Below are 20,639 nucleotides of genomic sequence, written 5' to 3' on the forward strand. Positions count from 1 at the left end.
TCTTCCCAGTGCAGCCCAGGACACCACTGGCCTTTGCAGCAAGGGCCAGTTGCTTCAATGAAGGCCACATAGCTGGCTGGTGATCAGCTGGTGATCATCAGAACCTCCAGGTCTTTCTCTGCAGAGTTGTTTTCGAGCTGATCAGCTCCCACTCTGTACTGAGATTGTTTAAGTCTGGTTGCAACACTTTGCATTTCTCTTTGTTTAACTACACAAGAATCTTATCTGCCCATTTGTCCAACATGTCAAGGTCCCTCTGGGTGGCAGCACAACCTTCTGGTGTATCTGCCATTCCTCCCAGCTTTGTTTCATCTGCAAATTTGCATTCTGCCCCATCATCCAGATCATTAATAAGAAGGTTACACAATATTGGCTCCAACACTGAGCCCTTGTGCACATCTCTAGTGACTTGTCCCCTTGAACCCACTGCCCTTGATGACAACACTCTGGACCTGGTCATTCAAACAGTTTTCAGTCCACCTCACTGTCCACTTATCTAACCTGTACATCATCAGCTTATTTATGAGGGTCTTATAAAAAACAACGTTAAATGACTTTCTAAAGTCAAGGTAAATAGCATCCACTGCTCCCCATTCATCCACTAAGCAAGTGACGTCATTGCAGAAGTCTGTCAGTCCACTTAAAATGTCAAACAGCATATTTCTTGCTATTCTTTTCAGGGGCCAAGCTATGGAGGCTGAAAAAGCACCATTTCATATGACGAGACCATAATTCACAAAAATTTATTTGAAGTCTTTTCTGAACATTTTGATAGATATGCACTACAGATTGTTATTATTATAAAATTCATTGAAATTACTAAATAAGGAGACAATCAATAAATAAGAAAAGCTCAGGAGACATGGCAATGGCTTTGTCATTTGCAATTTTTAAACAAAAAATGACATTTTCTTATCAACAGCGAAAAATTGCTCCTGTGACACGGGGAAAGAATGATGCTAAAATAAATTCCTTTCACTAAATGAAAATATGGTGTGGGATGAATTTAAGATTTTAAACAGCACAATGTGGACATGCAATTACAGTCATAGCTGGTTATAAATGACCAGTTATATCATCTGGTCAAGTCCCCTGCCAATGCTAAATTGAATTTTGCATGCATTATGTATATTTTTAGGCAGCCTGGACACCTTCAGTAAATGTGATAAACATATTTTTAAATAAAAGTTATTCTGTAGTGTCTCAGAAGTCTAGAGAAAGAGAGAAAGAGAAAGAGAGAGAGAGAGAGAGAGAAAGAGACAGAGAGAGAGAGAGAGAGAGAGAGGTATCACCTCGAAATCCTCAGTGTTTCTACATCAGGTTAGTCTCATTTCAGCTTTACAAGAAAAAGCTGACAAGCTCTAAAAGAGGCCTCACTGCACAAAGAAATCAATGGTAAAGTGCAGATTGATTTCAATAAATCTGTTTCAGTCCCCAGACCATGTATTTGCTGTGGCAGGGATGCTGCCTCTTTCTGTCTTTTTGTCTTTTAAACTCATGTCTGCTGATGATAGTATAAAAATGAAGCTGGGGATAGCTCTAATCTCAGATCATAATGGTCTCCAATTTGAAAGCAACCCTCAGGGGCTGACAAATTATAACGAACACTGCCCTGGTTCCCCTAACAAACCCCTGTGATTTAAAATGACCAGGGAGGGGCAAAGCTGCTTCTATGGTGTAGTTTCATTTACTGGAAACAGAGTATTTAAACAAGTGCCCTTGGATTTTATTGTAAGCAGGTAAGTTGTCAGACCAGAAAACTTTTCAGGAACAGATTTTCACAGCACACAAGTGAGGATTGGTGCCACAGTGGAAGGTCTGCAAGATGCCTTTGGGGGCAGAGGATGCCAATAGCCGATGTTGCCAGTTGATGTGCCTGTGATGGCGAGGATGCAGAGACCATTCAGAAAGGTGCTTCTGCAAAGAAAAGACCATCTGCACAGTGTATTAGTGTAGTATTTATTAACCCTTTCACGTGAACACAAACTTAATTGTAAATCTGTACCTCTGGCCTCATCCTCAAAGCACTCCAACCCTCAGGCTGGAGTTCTCCTTCAGAGTATGAAATGGAGTGACCACCAGCCACTCCTCTCCCACCATCTGATCTCCTGGAAATGCCTTAATAAGCACTCATAGATGAAGCATTATTAATTAGGTTCATTTAAAGTCAAAAACCCACCACTGCCACACAAATAATATAGAGGACCCATAAAAGTTTGGATATATGAGGCCAGTCCACACTAGGAACTACTGGAATGTGTGGAAATAATGATCCTGTCTGATGTAAATGGCTCTTTAGAGTGATGCTGCAAATACTTCCCCTCACTCATCATCCCATGCTCACAAGGTCTGTGCTCTCCTGAGCCAGCCCTCTGCAACTTCCCATGATGACATCATGGTCAGAGACGAATGTCCTCTGTCACAAGGTTTCAACTTTTTATCACCTATTACCACGAATTGTCTTGTCAGGTTACCATAAATTAGGTTAACATTCTTCTAATGCAGTCCCTGAAAGGGATACTTAGCAGGGAAGTTTCAGAGATGGGTGCTTAGGATGGTAGTTTTAGTAAGGAGAGACTCCTATACAGTGTGCTGAAAGCATTAACCACAACATAAGCAAAAAAAAAGTGCTTCAGAGCTGTTACATCCTACTAAGTAGCGACATAACGAACGTATGTAAGCCACCTCCCAAAATGTTGCTTTGGAAATATGAGCAGAAAGTACCAGAGGAGGGTCAGTATGATTTATTTCTGTTTTACCTGCCCCAGAACACCCTCATTTCCTGATTAACACAATGACTTGGCACAACTTGAAGCCCAGTAAGTCAGATTTCTCTCAGCAGACATCCTGATCACTCCGATGGATATTTTAGGAACTCGCCATTAGTTCCTTTAATTAATGCCTCCCCAACAGGGACTGACGCGGCCTTTTCTCACATCAGCGGAACAAAATATGCTTCAGCCATTTTGTCCAGTAAAGTAGGGCAGGGCAATTGCTTAGGAATTACCTGAAGCCAGTTACCCTAAAGACCCAGGCACCTGCTGCCACCCATGGCAGAGCACCATCTTCCCCCAGGAGCCCTGCCACCCCTAGCACTCACTTTACAGTACTTTTGCTACACACTTGGTTCCTTCCCAGAGCCCACCTTGACCTTAGCACAGCTAAGAAACTTGTTATTCTATGGGATGCACTGTCAGCCTATTATGTGATAGCAATGTGTGGCACGACCAAAGCCACTTAAAGCCACTTTGTTGCTCACAGCTTCACTCACCTCGCAGCCCTGCTCCTGCTGGGAAGCCTGGCCTCACCATTCTCAGCTGGAGCCACCTGATGCATTGGCCAGGGTCACATCCCAGCTCTCTCACCTCATTATGTGCATCCTGACATAGGCACAGGACTTTAGTTTCTGTGAATGCTTTGCCAAACAGCAAAAGAATGAAGTCAGAGTCTTTGAGACCATCCCCTCTTGCATATCAATTTGCAAAGCTGTAAAAGTCAATAACTCTACATAGATCCTCAGTTAAATAAAATAAAAAAATAAAAATGCAAGCACCCAGGAAATTTGCTTGCCACACAAAAACTCCCTTCGATAGCAAAATGTTCTCGCTGAGCTAACCTAAGCATAACTTATCATAGAAAATTATCTTGTGTGCTGAACTAAAATTTCCCCATCAGAACTTTAACCTTTGCCACTGGCAGCTGGCACACCGTGCCCCCCCCCCCCCCCCCCCCCCCCCAAGGAGCTCTCCCCCACGGGTATCCTTTGAACTCTTAAGACTACATGTGGTGGATCTCAGCAATTATTTGTGCTGCGGGCAAACTTCAGGCAGAGGTGCCAGCAGGAGCTGCTGGCCGCACGCCAAAGGACGCCACAGCCCTTCCTACTGCAGCCTGCACCGTGGCCTTTGGGACACAGCCCGTCTGTCCGTGTTGCTTGGCTCCGGGGCCTTCCCTGCCGCGGAGCAGAGGGATTTGCTGGGCGTTAAGTGTCGACTCTGCATAGCCAGCAGGCTTTCTAAATGCGGCGACTCTGGCTGCCTCCCACGGAGGATAAGTCAGCCTCGACGTGACTTACAGACCTCGGCAGGGTCAGGTGTAATCTTGGTGTTAATGACTTAGGCATGACACCCAAAGCGGCTGGTCTGGGAACACTTCCCCTCGTCTGGACATCTCACAATCGCTTTGCCCAAGACAAGTCAGCCGTGAGTGGTTTGGGTTCTTCCCCGCTGTGCTTTGGTCCAGGAAATTCTCACTTCTGTGTGGGTATCCTCTTCACCTCTAAATGTGGCTGAAGACGTCCCCTCCTGGGACAGCTGTTTTGCCAGAGCTGCAACCTCCTTCTCCAAAATTTCAAGGTGGTTGCTCCCAAATCCAAGAGGGGATTCCCACTATCTGGAAACTGTCTTTAAACTCCAACCAGCGCAGCTGTATTCTTGTTTCCATCCCTCAGTTCCCATACACTGTCCTTCTCTGTCTAGAACACACTCGTGCAAGTGCTACCTATAAATTGAACAGGAAAAAAAAAAAGTCAGAAATTGCAACGGGCTGTTGAGGGAAGGAGACTGAAAGGATGAAGTACTCAGGTTTTTTTACGGGCAGCGTTGCCTAGGAAGCCCCGAGGCTTCTCACTCGGCCCTGTCCTCTAACTGTTGCACAGAAGTTTGCGGTTTCCCTGGGTCTGTCACGGAGTGCTGACCCTGTGACATCCTGCCTGGGCTACCGCTGCCTTTTCGGGGCATTAAAGACCATGTTCAGATGGTTCGGACCGGGTGGCAGCGCCTGCATCAGAGCCTCTCAGCGACTGCTGAGGTAGCGGGCTCCCTGTAAGCCCAACCGTACGAAGCGATGGCATAAAGTAACGTCACGGATCCGCTTTCAGCATTTTCCTTTTTCCCCAGAAAAGGGAAAAAAAAAAACCCCACCAAAAAACAGGGACAGTTGGGGGTTGGCAAGGGGAGCTGATGCCTCTCACGTCTCCTCACCTGCTCCGACCGCAGATCCGCGGGCAGAGGGGTCTCGGACCCCTCTGCCCACCTCCGCCCCCGCGGTTGCTCCGGGAGGGCGGAGGCGGAGCGGCGGCGGCTCCAATGGGGAGGAGCGGGGCGGGCCGAGCCAAGCCGTGCGGTGCTGTGCCGTGCTGGTCGCCGGAGTCTGGCGGGCGCTGCAGGTGGGAGCCCGGCTCCGCGACGGCGCGTAACTTCGGCGAGCTGGGGCTGTCCGCGCCAGCCTTCTCCGCGGAGAGCGGGAGGAGCCGCAGCGGCGGCGGAGAGCACCAACCGGGGCGTGCTTAGGTGAGGAGCTGCTGGCCCCGCTCCCCTCGCTTCCTCTGGTCGCTCTTGCTGCCGCCTGGCCCGGCGCGGTTCAGCGGGGCCCGCAAGTCGCGATGCGCTGCGGGATCGCCGAGCTGTCCTTGGCTTGAGGTCAGCGGGGAGGGCCGAGGGGCGTGCGCTGCCCCCGCGGGGCGCGCTGCTGCCGCACATCGCTGCGCGGGGAGGAAGGGCTGGGGGCGGCGGGGCTGCGGCGCGGGGGCGCCTTCTCGTCTGCTTCCATTCTCCTCTCCGCGTTTTTGCTTTTGGCCGTGTGGGCTGTCCCATGCCCCCGCTCGCCCCCGCCGTGGGTCGTTTCGGGGGTCCTCGGCCACGGCTCGCCCCTGCCCCGGCGGCGGGGCGGACTTGCCGCCCGCGGCGCGGGATGCGCGGGGCCGGGCGGTGCGGTGCGGGAGTGCCGCAGGCGGGCTACAGCTCTTGCAGGAGCCTGTCACTCAGCTGCCCTTCCCGCCTTTCTGCCCCCCGCGGAAATTCCGCCTGGGCGCTGGGACGCGGCGGCGTCTGCAAAGTTACGGGCGGTGCGCGGCGGGGGCGGGGTGCGGGGGCGCGCAGGGGCCGCGCTGCGCCGCGCAAGCTGGAGCGCGGCCGGGGGAGCATCCGCTGGTAAGCCTAGCCCGTGCTGATGGGCGCTGAAGCCAATTTTGGGGAAGGTTTAACGTAGGCTTGGGGCCAGTCCTGAGGAAGCCGCAAGGTTTTGCGGGCGGGCGGCAGGGTCAGTGCGGCTTTAGCATTAAAAATGTTTAATAGTGGATATTTATGAGGTGTTCCCCCACCTCCCCCATTTCTCTGCCTTTTCGGACGTTTTAAAAAAAACCCCGAACTAGTCAGCTGGCGATACTTAAATTTCTGTAGCAACAGCAGCTCATTAGAAAAGTGATACTAGCAGGAAAATTAAAAGTAGTAGAGTAATAGAGACCCGGAGGTGGTTGCAGATAGCGCCGAGGGACCCGTAGTCCCCCGTTTCTCGGCAGTGGGCAGTGGCGTGAGGGGGCCAGGGGTGTTTGGGAGCCTGTGGGAATGCGGGGGGCTGGGAGCGCAGGGTGCAATGCAGAACTGGAAGCGCCGAAACTCTGCATTTTGTGCATAGTTCAATGCTGGGTGGCCATTTTTCTTATTTTTTCCGGACAGACTGTTAGACCCACAAGATGCTCATTTGGGACTTGAAAAAACACACCCCCCCCCACTATCCCTTTGCTAGGGCTGTTCCGATGCTAAATGCTTACATTTTTGTATTCCAAATGGGTGATCCTTCGTCAAGCTTTAAACCTCATTAAGATGTAGCTAACCATTTGTGAGGAGGATTTTTTTTTCCCCCTTCTCTCTGTCTCTCTGGAGTTTGCTTGCTTGTTTCTCTCTTCTTTCCCGGGAAGGATTTAGTCCCTGGTGTGATGGCTGAAATGGTGGCACGCAATTCAGTGTGCTGCCAGATGCTTACCTTCTTTCAGAGTTTGGGATAGGCTCAGGCAGTATTAAAAGCTTGCTAAGAGGATACTGTTATATAGTTTTCTCCATTTTTGGGTTCTGTTAGAAGCAGTCTAAAAATACTGGATCATAATTTCCCTCATGTGTAACTACAGGACTTTCCAAGAAACATTCTTAGATATGTGCCTTTTTTTTTTCCCCTTTTAACCTTGCAAATTATTACTTTTGGTACCTAATAGGGAACTGCTGTAATATCCTTGTTCTTGTAACTTGGAGGCATCACTATTGATTCTGAATCAAACAGTTTTTAATATCAGATTCTTCTTATGACACAGGGTTGAGTATTTTAACTTGCTGAAGAGATACCCCCACACGTTCCTAGAAGCATCCAATTGTTGCCAAGTGCCATAAACATTTGCAATTAGTGCAATCTGTCAAGAAAATGGCCTTTTCTTTGTTTTGTTTTTTTTTTTTTTTTTAATTGGGAAACAGATTATCAGTATCTCAGTACTATTCCTGTCCTTCCTGCAGCACCATTTATTTCAGCATATGACATTTATTTCAGAGGTAAATGTTATAGAAGTCCCTTGCTCAAATATTGGTTGCACATTACTGCCCAGAACTAGCTTAGGAAGGCACTTTACTATCTCACGCAACCTTATCTGCCATTCCACAACTTCATAACAAACCCATTGGAACATGAAATGACCTTGGAAAGGTATCTTTCAATCTGACACGAAGCATTCTCTTACAGGGAACAGCATTGCTCCACACAGAGCCGATGCCTTCAAATTGATGCTTCTAAATTGATTTGTTTATTTATTTATTTTTTTTAAGAGGGGAGGGAAATGGGTGGAATATTGAATTTGAAAAGAAAATATTTTTTTTAAAAACAAACCCACTCAGCTGAAGTTTGAAGCACCACTCAGCTGAAGAAGGAGGTGTATTAAGAATGTACATATGATAGTGACGCTTAAGTCATGGGAGAAAACAAGACTTTAATTTTAATCAAAGGAAAACAGCATTTCCTCTGCCAGTTCTGATTTGCTCATTCATGAGATCTTCAAAAGCCCAAATTATTAGTGGGACTAATTGAAAGCTAGTTGGGTGTGTTAAATGGAGAAAAGAAGTGATGAAGTCTGAAGGAAGATTTACATTTAATTGTATTGTTCTTGACATCATAATGTGATGCTTCTACATCAAAAATGTTCCATGACCCTTCAGTCCACAAAATACTGCTCCTTTGGAAAGGCTGCAAGAGCTCTTGAGAATTAGCAGCAGTGAAGGGGGAGTTTTACAGCTGTTGAGGGAATTAATGGAGGGGATGCCTGGCCAGTAAGCTGAATGGGATTTTGGCCCAGATGCTGGACTTGACACATCAGGTATTGCAAAAGAGTGATGAATGCTTTCCTGCCCGTGGTGTCTTTACCTCCCATAACGGTGGTGCCTCCTGTTGAGCAGTGCCTGCTCCCAGCCTCCCACCACACTCCAGCCTCAGGAGCTCAGGTTATGAGTGCCACCTGCTGGGTGATGAGCCTCTTTATATTAATTATAGTTGATTTATATATATATGTATGTATGCACTTGTATGTGTTTACATACATATACTCTGTTTATGTGTATATTTATTCACATACAGGTGTATGGCTTTTTCATAGATGTTCTTGGATGAACCTACGAAATGTTGCTAAGACCTGAAGTTCCTCACCTTCTGAGGGCTTACCACAGCTTGTGTTCGGTGACACTCAGGTATCCCTGAAATATAAAACCCAAGTGCTAAAGGGGAGATTTTGGTACTGCTGTTGATTAATGTTCCCTTTGCTTTACTGAAGGCAACCGGGAATTGTCAGCTGTATAGCTCATTGCTTGTGATGTGGTAAGCTTTCACAGGTGCTTCAATGGTCAGATAGCAGGCTGTGGAGGTAGGACTGTAGACCTGAAATGGAGGCTGAACAAACCAAACTCATCTTTACGTTATGCATTGCTTAAATGGAAAATCTTCACAGCTTATTTCATAATTTTTCATATTAACTACCATATTTCCAAAAGTTTTATGAGCATCCCATCTTGATACAAAATATCCCTTCTCATTTAGATTAACTGAAGATGCACAGATTTGGAGAATGTTCCTGGACAGTTTTTTCCATTTTAAAGAGCACATTTTTTGTATTCACTTTTTAACGAGTGTTAAGAGTAAACAGAGTAAAGAGTAAAAATATACAAGTTTGATTCTCACCTAGAATTGCTACTAGAGGTGGCATAAAATCTGACATCATTCCCAACAATGTCTTTCCAATTTCCAGTAGTTTCCATCTCTCCTAGACCACTGGAGGATTGGCTGGAATGCCGTTTAAATACCAGTTTGATTCAGCTGGATCCAGAGTGAAATCAGTTGCAGCACCAAGGCCTGTAGCTGTTCTGTGTTGTACTGACAGTATTAGGGAAAGATGCGTAGCCGTGGGTTTTGGTGTTTTGTTGGACAGCTAACCTCATTACTGCTTTATTGCTTATTTATTTCATGGTGTGCTGGTGCCAGATGAGTCTTTTACCCTGTCCGTGGATTAGGAATAGGTCCAAGCTGAACTATAAAAGTTTTGAGGAAACTTTCAAATGTTTTCGGCTGGAAAACCTATATTGATATACTTTTGTGATAAATGGATAAAATGCTTTGCGTGGTTTTGAAAGCGTATTCCACCACTTGAGATCTGGACTCTGGAGAGTGCATAACAGTCAGGAATGAGTTGATGGAGCAAAAAGCAAGTAGTGCAATTGCGGAGTTCATCTTAAAGTGTGATTCTAGCAAAAGAAAAAAAAGTACCTGCCATATCAAGAGAGATTGCAGATAGGCTTTTGAGGAGGGGGACCCAGTAATAATACATAACTCAAGTTCACTGTCCCCTAAAATGTTCACAGTTAATTTGATGCTTGACAAATTGTGATTTCAGTGTCTGGTGAAGAAGCAATTGACCCTAAAATTGCTGCCTGAAGCTGAACCAATGTTTTCAGTTTCATAAAAAGTGTCATGCAAAAATAGAATGTGAAGAGGAACAGGGGGAACGCAAAATGCCTCTGTGGTCTTGCTCTTATGTATCTCTTTGCACCCTGACCCAAGCAACTGGCAGGTAGCGTAGGCAGTGGATTGTGCTGCAATGCTCAAGGCAATTTAAATCTCATCTGTTTGTCCATCCCATCATGGCATATCATGACTTTTTTTTCCCTCACAAACCTTCTGAGCTGATAATGTGTCAAATTTCAACAATCACACCTTCTCCTCGCTGAGAAATGTATATGTGGTATTGTCAATGGAAATGCTTCTCTCCTGTCTCCTCCCCATTCTAAATAAACTAGTTCAGCAGCTCTTCTGCTCAAATTCTGCCAGCTCTGAGTCATCCATACATTTTTGATTTGTTCCTTTCTCATCTTTTGGCACACCATGTTTCCCGCCATTCCCCCCTACTCAGCATCTGCTTTCCTGTGACCCCCTCCTGATAAATTTGTTAATATTAAGCTTGCTTCATACCACCATCAAAATCTCAGTTTCTGTGTTTACGCAGGTCACTCAGTGGCCTTTGCAATCCTTGGGAGTATCTTGGAGTCACATCTGCTCCAGTGAAAATGTCCTCCCAGTAATCTCAGCTTCCCTTGCAGAGGTAAAAGACAGGTAATATCTTGCGGGCAATCCGTCACTACAGTCACGCTGACAGTAGTGGTGCATGGTTGGTGCTCTGGGGAAGGACTGTGGTTCACAAGACTGACAAGAGAAATCAGAAATGAAGGCAAATCCTTTGCAATCTCTTTTCCCTTTCCTCTCCAATATTCTTCATATGAAGGTGTTGGAAAGGCTCCTACTGTAAAAGCAGTCATACAAAAATAGCAACAAAAAAAAAGTTGTTTGCTAGCAAAGTGGTAAATAAATGAGCAATCCCCATCCTTCTTCTGCAGTCTTTCGTGCTGTCTTATTAATGGGCCATGGAGGCAGAGGAGGAGGTAACTCATCAGTTGTTATTCATCGGTGGGGGGCTGCAAATGAGTTGATTGTGCCAGTTCGGTTTTATTTTTTGACACCAACATATAAATTTGTCTTCATATGACATGGTTTCTGCAGGGATCAAGTAGAAACTACATCAGGGGCTGTACTGGTGGCTCACTGCCCTTTTAAGCTGCCTTGGGATTTTTGGAGGCCAAAATGCTGCTCTGGCTTTCAGCCCTTTTCTGGTACGAAGCAGAAGAGCATTGAGTTGTGAGGATATCTGTTCCTGAGAACAGCTGGTTTGGACAATTTGGATGGTTGAAATGTGAACTGAGAAGATATCCTGCTCTGTTGCAAGGGACTCTGCAATGACCTTTGGCTTTTTGTCATCTCATCAGCCTTGGTGTGATGATCAATCTGATGGTCATAAAGCTGCTGGGAGAAGATGGTAGCATTTTCTTCATTGCCTCCTTTCCTTCCACTGCAGGCTTTGGCACTCTCCTTGCCTGCTGTCTCTATGCTTTGGACCTTGCGCATACCCTGAACTAGCACAGGCAATTGGTTTCTCTGGTCAAAAGAAGAGCACGCCTTTCCCTGCCCTTACATACACACACGGAGTTTGTTTAGGCTAACCCATAGCAATTGGCATTTCATACTGATGTCTTTGAAGTGTTTCCTCTTCAAAGGAATAATAATGGAAAAAACTAACCAAACAGAAAAGCAAAAAACCCAAATGCTAAATTGGTCGAGTGTTTAGGAGCAGTTGCCAAAAGAAATCAATGCTGAGCCTGGGAAAGCTGTAAAATTCTTTCTTGGGTTTTTATTAGTAGGAGAGAAGTGACACACTCTGTGTTTGGTCACTCAGACACTGTTCAAGGTCCACATTAAAAAAAAAAAGTTATTTCAGCTTGGGTGTTCTTGACAGTTTGCAGATGTGTAACAGTGCATTGATACTCAGCTGTGGGGTAGGCTGCAGGCCCCCTTAATTGCAAAGAATAAATTATTGGTCCCCCATCCTTGACTGAGGATTCTGAAAATGAGCAGTTGCTGTGGCCTGTGGCGGTTTTGCCTCACTTCCTTGCCAAATGTTACATCTCTTCAGCAAGGATTTAGAAATGTCAGCAGTATGAGAAAATAACATACCTTTTCTGTATGTGATGTTGCCCACAGGTCATAGCCTGATGGGGGAGGTACAATAGAAGGTTTTATTTTTCTTAAAAATACCTTTTCCCCCCCCTTAAAAAAGTATTCTTTATGAGGTCAGCCTTGACAGATCTTTATTAGACTGTAATTATTATTCTTTTATTAATATGGCATTGCAGTTGTGTTTATTTCTTTTTAGAGTAAGTTCAGGGTGTGGGTTTATGTTCATGCCATTTAATGACTTATCTGAAACTGTTCTGTAATGCAGACTGTACAGAAAGCAGTAGGTTTGTGTTGTTCATTGAATCTCAAAAGGGTTTTTTTTTCTTCTTTTTCCCTTCATTTTCCCGCTGGTTGCTATGACCGTGCTGCAACCATGAACTTCACAAACTGGATGAATGGCTGCCTCCTGGAATATGGATAATTTTGGTGAGTCTGAAAAATGAATTTTACTTATTTCTGTCTGCTTGGGAGAGAGAGGAAGAATGTCATGTATTGGAAGTTGGGTTTGATGAAAGCTAAGGCTGTTCTTGCAGTGCTGGTTTTGTCAAAGCAACAGGCAAAGCTTACTGAATTTCAACTTATTTTTGATGGAGTGTTTTTTTTTCTTATTCTGCTTAATCATTGGCAAAGGTGAAGGAATTAACATGCACTGGATTAATTTGAAATACTGTCATTTTATGAAATTGAGTGTTATTGCCTTTGTAATAATTTTTAAATTACTTTTCCGTAAGACACACTGTGAAGCAACGGCTTAGAACATTTTAATTTTTCTTTTCTGGCTTATTCAGTTGTTTTGCAAGTAGTTAAGACAGAAAATGATTAATTCATTGGATGACTTTTTAGAAAAGCACTATGTCGTTCTTCTTACTGTTCCTAATACTGGTGTCGCCTGTGGTGTGAACTTTAAGACCTGAAGTGTTGATGGTGTGTTTGCATTAAATATTGTATCAGATTTTTCCATGAAAAGGTCTTCCATTCCAAGTAGTTTCTGGTGAGGTCTCTTTTTTCAGAATAAAATAAAGAAAGCACCAAGCTCTGTCAGAGTCATACGCTTTTCTCATGTGCAGATGGCTGACCTGCAGAATATCCATCTGGGGGTACCTGCTGTTGCTACCTGAGGATGAGGTTTTGGCACTTTGGTGTTTCAGTAAAGATGACTGGACAGCTGCAGGGAAAACATTTGGTTTGAGCATATCAGCCTGGAGATCTGCCCTAGAAGCAAGCATGGTTGGAGGTGGTAGTATTTACTGAGCTTTGTCTGTAGGAGTAAAGCTGCCTCTGAGCACTGATAGGAGGTGGTTGGCAGCTTAGCAGCCTTGGGATTTATCTCTGAGCTATTTAGACCTAGCAGGAGTGACTCGTTACTACTAATAGGCTCAATTAAGGAAAACAACTTGCTTCACCTCTCACTTGTGTTGTGACTACCTCACTTATGCACAGGCTTAAGTTTTGAGGGAGAAGGAAAATATGATTTGAGCATGGAGTTGGCTGCTTGTCGTGTTCCAGGAAAATGTGAGTGTTCTTGGTGTGGCGATGGCCCATTCCTGGGTGAGGTGTGGGAGTGAGCGTAGGGCTGGCACTGGCCACTTGCTGACAGATTGCAGCTGGGTTTAGCTGGGGCACACCCCTTGGGGGTGGGGGTTGGCATTGGCTCTCCTTCTCCTTCCTTTTCTGTCTCTCGAGTGTGCACAGTCTGCGTCACCTGCATTCTTGCACTGATGCAGAGAACCTGGGAGTATAAGATGACTTTTCAACTTCTCAGGCACAGCTTGAGAGATAATTTGAGATAAAGCCTGATATTTTACTTTTGAGCATTTCTGAAGTATTATTGCTTAATCCTTTTTATTGATCCATAGCTTGTGCTGGAAAGCTGTTGTCTCAGGGCAATTTTCATAGTCCTGGAGGATAATGGCGCTAATCACATTTCATATGACCTTTCAGAACATTTGTTGCACTGCTGCATTTACCTCCTCTCTTAGTTCCAGTTATATGTCTTTTATTTCTCAGTTGCATGGCTTAGAAGTGCAGTTAAGAAGCCTTCTGCTTGACTGGTACATAGTAATTTGGTGACTGAGAAGCAGAAGGGTCTGTAAGTGTACTGCTGCTTCAGATTGCCATCCTTTGATGTGCTAAGAAGCCTTGATCAGCCTGAGAGAGCAATAGCTTCTGGGCCCAGGAAGTAATGCATATTTACTGTGATGGACACACTACTCAAAACTCTTTGAGTCTGAAAACTAGAAGATTGAATTCCTCATGGCTTTGCTTCAGCATGTATCTTGCTTTTCTGGCCTATTTTGTAATCTACATGAAAAATTGGCTCTTGTGTTGCACCTATATAAAGAGATGCTGCTTTGATATCTGGAAATGCAGCAATGAGTGCTGAAGTGCTGCTGTCACCATGGCACATCAGGGGGAAGTTCGATGTGATCACATGGGCAAGCATTTCCACCCAAGTTTTATTCTTAGATTTGTTTTTTGCTTTCACTCTGATTTGGTTATATTTGAATTTTTGGCAAATGCTGCTAGCAAAGTTAAAATTTGAAATAGCAATCTAAATCGAAGAGCAAAGTGTACTTTGCATAAACAGATAAATAGCAGAGCTAAAAGTATAAGGAATTATTTCCTTTTTTTTCACTAGAAGAGTTATGTCATTCCAGTTTCTTCCCAGTGGTGGAAGGCCAACAGACAGTGGACACCAGTTGAAGTGAGAGAAATTCACTCTGGTTACGAGGAGAAATGTGTTCACCTGAAGGATAGACAGCTGGCTAGGGGCATGGGTTGCCCAGGGAGGCTGTGCAGTCTCCATCCTTGGGAGTTTTCAGGACCTGACTGGACAAAGCTCTGAGCAACCAGTTGGATCTCATAGCTGGCCCTACTTGGAGCGGAAGCCTGGATCAGACACCTCTTGATGTCCCTCCTAGCCTGAATTATCTTGTAATCCATTAAAAACCACTTGAATTTAGAAGGACTTTTCTGCTGGGAAAAAGAATAAAGCAATAAAGGAAGGGTAAAGTGGCAGGGTCATGTAGGGTGTTGTGATAACAGCAAGGCTGGTGGTGGCTGCTGTAAGACAAGGAGGAATGCAGCATCTGTCCAAGCTCATTCTGGAGTGCTATCTGGAGTGGTTTTAATTGCACAAAGCAATTAAAACCCGACACTTGCTGTATGCTATTTGTTTTATGTCAATGCTAGGTATATAGCTAGTTTCCAAAATTTTGGAAATAATCAGTTGAGTTTTGTTTATATTGGTTAACACTGCTCACCTTGTGGGAGCAGTCTTCAGGACAAGTAGATTCTTCCTTCAGAAAGCTTCTAGTCTTTGGGGGACTTTTTGTTTAGGTTGCTTTTTTTTTTTTTTTTTTTTAAGCTTGATCTATGGCTATTTCCAGTCCATCAAAAATCGTGTAGGAGTGCAAAGAGAAGGCAGATTAAAATCTGTGGTTGAGTGGACTGAAAGTGAGTCAGCTCCCCAGTGTGAAGTAGTGCTTATCCATGGTGATATGAAGCCAAACAGAGCTCCTGTAGAGGGAAGAAGAGAGAAGTGGTCCAGGTACTGAGACAGCCTTGCAGGATGAAATAGGTGAGCCTGTAAAGAGGAGTGTGGATGAGTCAGATGATCATAGCACCTTTGGAGGACCAAAGCACTGCTAATGGTTTAGACAACCCTACAAGTGTGTTTTCCTCTGTGTTTTCAGGAAGATGGCCTTCAACACTGGAGTCCAGCAACCACTTGAAAACAAACAGAAAATGTACAAAATTCACTGTTAGTAGCGTATGCCTTGTGAACGTGCAAATGAATTTGAGTATTTAACCCAATCTCAGTTTTTCCATTGTATTTCTGGGTTTGGTTTTATGCTTGATTTTTGTTTCTCCTGGAAGGGCATCAGTTTAATTTACAGATTGACTTTCCTTCTTTGTGTTTGGAGGCAATACAGGTCAATATGGAAAGCAATAGTTAGTAACTCCAAAGGGGATTTAAAAGGTTTTTGCTTATTTTTGCCCTTTTTCTACTGCTGTTCTGTCTGCTTACACCCATCCTTGGCAGTCACGCTCCAGCTGTGATGGGCTGGGTGAGGTCCCAGCAAGGACACAGTCTTGTCCCTTCCGTATTCAGAGTCTGAAAGCCATCAGAATTATTGCTGTGGGAAACTGAAAGCTTTAGATTTTAGCCTTAGCTTTACCTTGTCTGTAACCACTCCGCTCAGGATGTCTGTGCAGTGTCTGTCTCCAGAGTTATGTTGGTGTAACTGTTGTAACTTTGTGTCCACTTTTTCTTCATCATCAGATACTTCACTGGGTAATTTGCCTTTTCTTTTGATTTCTTTTATACATGTGCAAAGCCTTTGTATTTGTTCTTTTCTGTGTTTTTCCCACAGATGGTTTTCTTCCACTGTTGCATGGGTAATAGTGCTGATGAACAAGTATTTCCTTTGACATGTTAAAGCATAGCTGTAAAGAAAATGAAGCAGAGAAAATTACAGTGGCAAAGGTTCCTAAATTATAGTTGTACAGGAAGATTGTGATAAGGAAGTAGTTAAACATTACTATTTAGTCAAACCTGCAACTGTGGCTGGTACTTCAATTGTCTCCTCCTTTTGCTGACACTTAATTTGTGTGGTTGGTCAGATACTCTTCCTGCTAATAAAGTCCCTGTTTTATTGAACTGAAAGCTTTTGGAAGTACATGGGTGTGTTCTCCCAGAGAGTTTTAGGTTAAGTGTCAAACAAATGCTAATTATTTTCAGATTTACTTGTAAAAGAAATGTTAGATGTTTGCTATACCCACCGTTAAAAAAAACCAAAACTAAAACGAACCAATAAAAAACCCCATGACACAAATCAGTCTTCCCATCTGGGAGCAGATGCGTGTTCAGTTTAAATATATTGGAAAGCAAACATAATGTAATAGGATTGAACCATGATATTCAGAGATAGAAGTATTAACGTTTGAGCTGGCTGTGTGCTTGCTACAGCTGGAAAGCACATTGCTTTTATGGCTGCAGTATGTTTGCTCTAGCTCTGACAAACAGATGTGATCATCGTCCTGTGCGTGCTCTTCAGTGGGGTCAAGCGGTCGCTTGTCAGCGTGATGGTGACTACAAGCCACAATCTCTTAGCAGCAGGTCTCGCATTTGAAGAGCTTTGCTTGGTTTCAGAGCATTACAGCAGTAATCTGCAAGACTCCAAGGACCATCTTTCATCCACAAGGATGTGGGACCAAGAAAATGTGCTGTGTAGGTCTTTCACGGAATTAAGGAGTGAGTAGGGCCTTTTAGGAAAACTTGCGCTGATCATCCTAGACACTGTGCTTTTCCTTCTGAAAATAGCCATTAGGTAATAACTTCCTTTGTCTTTCCTCCCAGCCAATTTAGAATGTACCCTAATGCAAGGTGGGTTAATTTTGTTTTAGCAGGATGGATCACTGTGAGCAGAAGGTAGTTTTCTGTAGTAAAGCTGACTGCCTTTGTGCTTATCTTAACCTTGATGAAGCTATTACCATAGGTTTGTTAGGAAAAGAGTGAGGTGAAGGCAGTGGCCCGGACTGAGCAAAGGTTAAAGCAATCAGCAATAGCTCTGCTGTCAGCAGAATTGCATTGCTGGGAATCGCATCTGAGGCTTTGCACAACTTTCTTGTCTGCTTGGCTCTTAGCTGTTCCTGTGAGCATGTCCTTAGACAAGCTAAGGAAGGGCCAAGGGTTGTCAGCCTGCAATTTCTGCCTGCCCTGTGCATTGTGAGGACAGTCCAGAATGTAGCAAAAATACTGCAGGAGTGGCAGTTGTTTGTGGTGGGGCCTAAGATAAACGGATTTATCCAGTAGCCATGAGGCTGCTCAATTTGGATCTTGGCAACTTGGCTCTATTTTTTTTTTTTTTCTTTCTCACCAGAATGCTTGTACTGAGGTTTGGTATTGTGGCATCCTATTTTTAACACCAAAGCTCACTTATCTCTAGTTGAACGTGTGGTATGTTTCGTTGGAGAGAAGTGGCATTTTATCAAATGTCATAAATGAGCTTTCATGCTGGAACTAATTCAAGCCAACCACTGAAAGAGGATTATTCCTATTTAATATAAATTTATATGTACAAAATGATCATAGTTGGAATCAATAGAGTTTATTGTCAAAATGAAGAGATGTCAGACTCAGTCATAGTTCTCAACCCAGCAGTATGCTTATCATATGGTATTACAAAAATCCATATATGCCTAGTTTATCCCAAGTATTGTGGGTATTTTACAACAAACTTATGTATCTGTAGAGGAATATAAATTCTTTTGCAGTTGTGCAGTACTAAAGGCTGTCCTTTTATGCAGAGATATAATTGCTGACCAGTATATCTTTTTGCATTAAGGACAGTCACTGCAGCTGTTTGAGTCTTGTCATGTTTATGCATGACCAGATATTGCAATAGGCTGTAAGAGTTTGCTGCAAGGAAAGCTTTAAGTTTTCAGTCTTGGGAAGTGGGCTCCATCTAGTGTTTAAATGAAAGATTAGACTCGAGTTCCTTTTCTTGAATGCCCTTGCAGCATGCATAAAGGACATAGAGGAGGAATTGCTATAGGCATCACTTTCTCTGATGAGTATCTAGAATGAGATGTTTCTCGATACAGTCAGTATGGGAATGGCAACCTGAAATACTTCATCTGTCTTCCATATTCACTTGAAGCTAAAATAATGCTTTTATGAAATAGCACAGAGATAAAAAGAAATTAAACCAGCCTGGCAGTGATGTGATCCTGAAATATTTTGTGGTTAGTTCCTATATATAATCTCACAGTATTTGATGTGGCATGTTGGAAACCAGCCTGTTCTATAAAATCAAAATTAGAAAACTAATTGTGGAGGTCTTTTAAGAAGTAATGGATTTTGAAATGGGTATTGGGTATTAATATGCAGTCAACAGAATAGTTTCCAATATGCAATGCTTCTCTAAAGAAACATATGGGATTCCATCCTTTATTTTTACTGTTTTCTTAGTCTTTCAGCTTCTGTAGTATTTAACCCTCTGGCAAAGGCTATTTATTTTTTTTTTTTAATTAAAAAGGATATCACATTTTGAACTATTTTAAACTAAAATAGAAAAGTATCTGGTAGTTAATATGTCATGTCTCCAGTCCCCTGATGATAATGGTGCTGTGCAACAGGACAAGAAGCATCAAGAAGAAAAATGTTTTTTTCATGTGTGTGAATTTATCCAAGCAATTTTTTTCTTTCATTATTTTTTAACCCAAACAGACTGAGAAAGTTTAAATAAAAGTCTTAAAACTGAATACAGATTTACCTTCTACACTCCAAACTGAAGAAGCAGAGACTCAAAATATTTAGTCGGGAGGGCACAACAGCAGACCTGCAGAGAGGAAAACCTGGGATGTCTGAGAGCTGTTTAATTATTAGTACAGTGGGGTTTTGTCCAGTTGTGTTTTTTCCTCTGGGTAAAGGGAGATTTTGGAGGCCACTTAACCAAGCTTTTACCCTGAGCAATCTGGCACCTTGCAGCATTTTGAGACCAATAAGGGAAGAGCAGGTAGGCACCATGCCTGGGCTGAGTGTGGCTGCTGCCTGAGCTACCAGGCACGCAGGAGCCACTCACGTCTTAGCCCTCCTTGCCTGCACGGGGATGTTGCAGACCTTTGCCACAACCCAAAGGCATGGTGAGGTTGTGTGACTTGACCCCATGGTTGCTTACACTGAGGGCTGGGACTCAGAGAGCTGCAGAGCTGCTTGCCCTTGTGAGATAGAGGAGATCCCCCCCACCAAATCCCAAGACAGCTCTTGGCTTATTTTCCACCAGTTTCTGGAGCAGTGTGGAGCAGGGGCTGGGATCCAGGTCTGAGTCATTGGCAAAGAGTCTGTTGTTGCTTCATCTGTAAAATATTTGGGGTCTGGGATTTCCAATTGACACTTGCGAGCTGAGTGCAGACAAAGTTAATGGGAAACATCTGGTGCCAGGAGGGAGTGGTGAGATGGCTACCTCAGCCACGTGAAAACAGGGAGCTCTTGTGGTGGGGTGCCAGGCTGCTCACGTCTGCAGTGTGGGGAAAAGGGTCAGGAATGATGGCTGAAGAGGGGAGCCAGGGAAATGAGTGGTGAAATCCTCCTGGGCACAGGGTACCACTGCCAAGCCCTGGGAACGGATGGCCCCACAGCCTCCCAGTGTTGGGCTGTGCTTGTTTCACTTGGCTAAGGAAGGTAGCTGGTGGTTCAGTGGGGGTGCTTAAGTACGTACAAGTATACACGCTTTCTTAACACTTCGTAACTTTTTGTTGTCGTTGTTATTGCTTTTGAGACACTGATGTAGTTGGCAACCTCTCATCTTCAGTCCCATATAGCTGTAAGTTTGGTCTCTCAACCCCACAAGAGATGATAGCATCAGATGGACACCTGGACTTCTTTTACTATTAAATACTGTCTTCTGTAGGAAAAAAAAAAAACAACGTTTCTTTATCTGTTGAATTTTTAAAAAATTTAAAATAACACATTGCTAAATCCAGTTTACTTTTTTTATGTTACTTAATTTCACATTTCTCCTAGAGTGGACAATGAAAGCAAGCATGTTTTGTGTTACTTGAGGCTTCTGAGTCTTACAGTGGTACAGTAGATCACTAAATATTTTGTATTGTTTGTTTTTATTAGTTACCCACTTAGAAGCAGTGGTTATACTTCAATTTTTCTGTTTCCTATAAATCCTAAAAACCCTTTTGTCTCTTCCAACAAAATTAAATTTGATCTGAATCTAAACTGCCGCAGCACCTTAAGATGTATTTGTAAAACTGCA

General features: G+C 43.8%; 1 protein-coding gene and 1 long non-coding RNA gene across 30 annotated transcripts in view; one reads left to right on the forward strand and one right to left on the reverse strand.

Annotated features, from left to right (window-relative positions):
* Nucleotides 1-1,253: 1,253 nt before the first annotated feature.
* LOC127464070 (uncharacterized) lies at nt 1,254-5,052 on the reverse strand. Its single transcript, XR_007901136.1, has 3 exons — nt 4,983-5,052; nt 4,277-4,500; nt 1,254-1,917 (listed from the first exon to the last, which is right to left on the reverse strand). It is a non-coding gene; the product is annotated as an uncharacterized LOC127464070 (long non-coding RNA).
* A 95-nt stretch (nt 5,053-5,147) lies between these two features.
* EPB41L3 (erythrocyte membrane protein band 4.1 like 3) overlaps nt 5,148-20,639 on the forward strand; it is a 141,469-nt gene continuing 125,977 nt past the window's right edge. For 6 of the 29 annotated variants that reach the window (XM_051772940.1, XM_051772960.1, XM_051772950.1 and 3 more), the window contains exon 1: nt 5,951-8,131. The gene's annotated coding sequence lies outside the window, so the exon portion shown is untranslated. The other 23 variants (XM_051772868.1, XM_051772899.1, XM_051772888.1 and 20 more) reach the window with 10 other exon arrangements.

Source organism: Manacus candei, unplaced genomic scaffold, assembly GCF_025592945.1.
Source record: "Manacus candei isolate 608988 ecotype Guabito, Panama unplaced genomic scaffold, ASM2559294v1 h1tg000008l, whole genome shotgun sequence".
NCBI lineage: Eukaryota > Metazoa > Chordata > Aves > Passeriformes > Pipridae > Manacus > Manacus candei.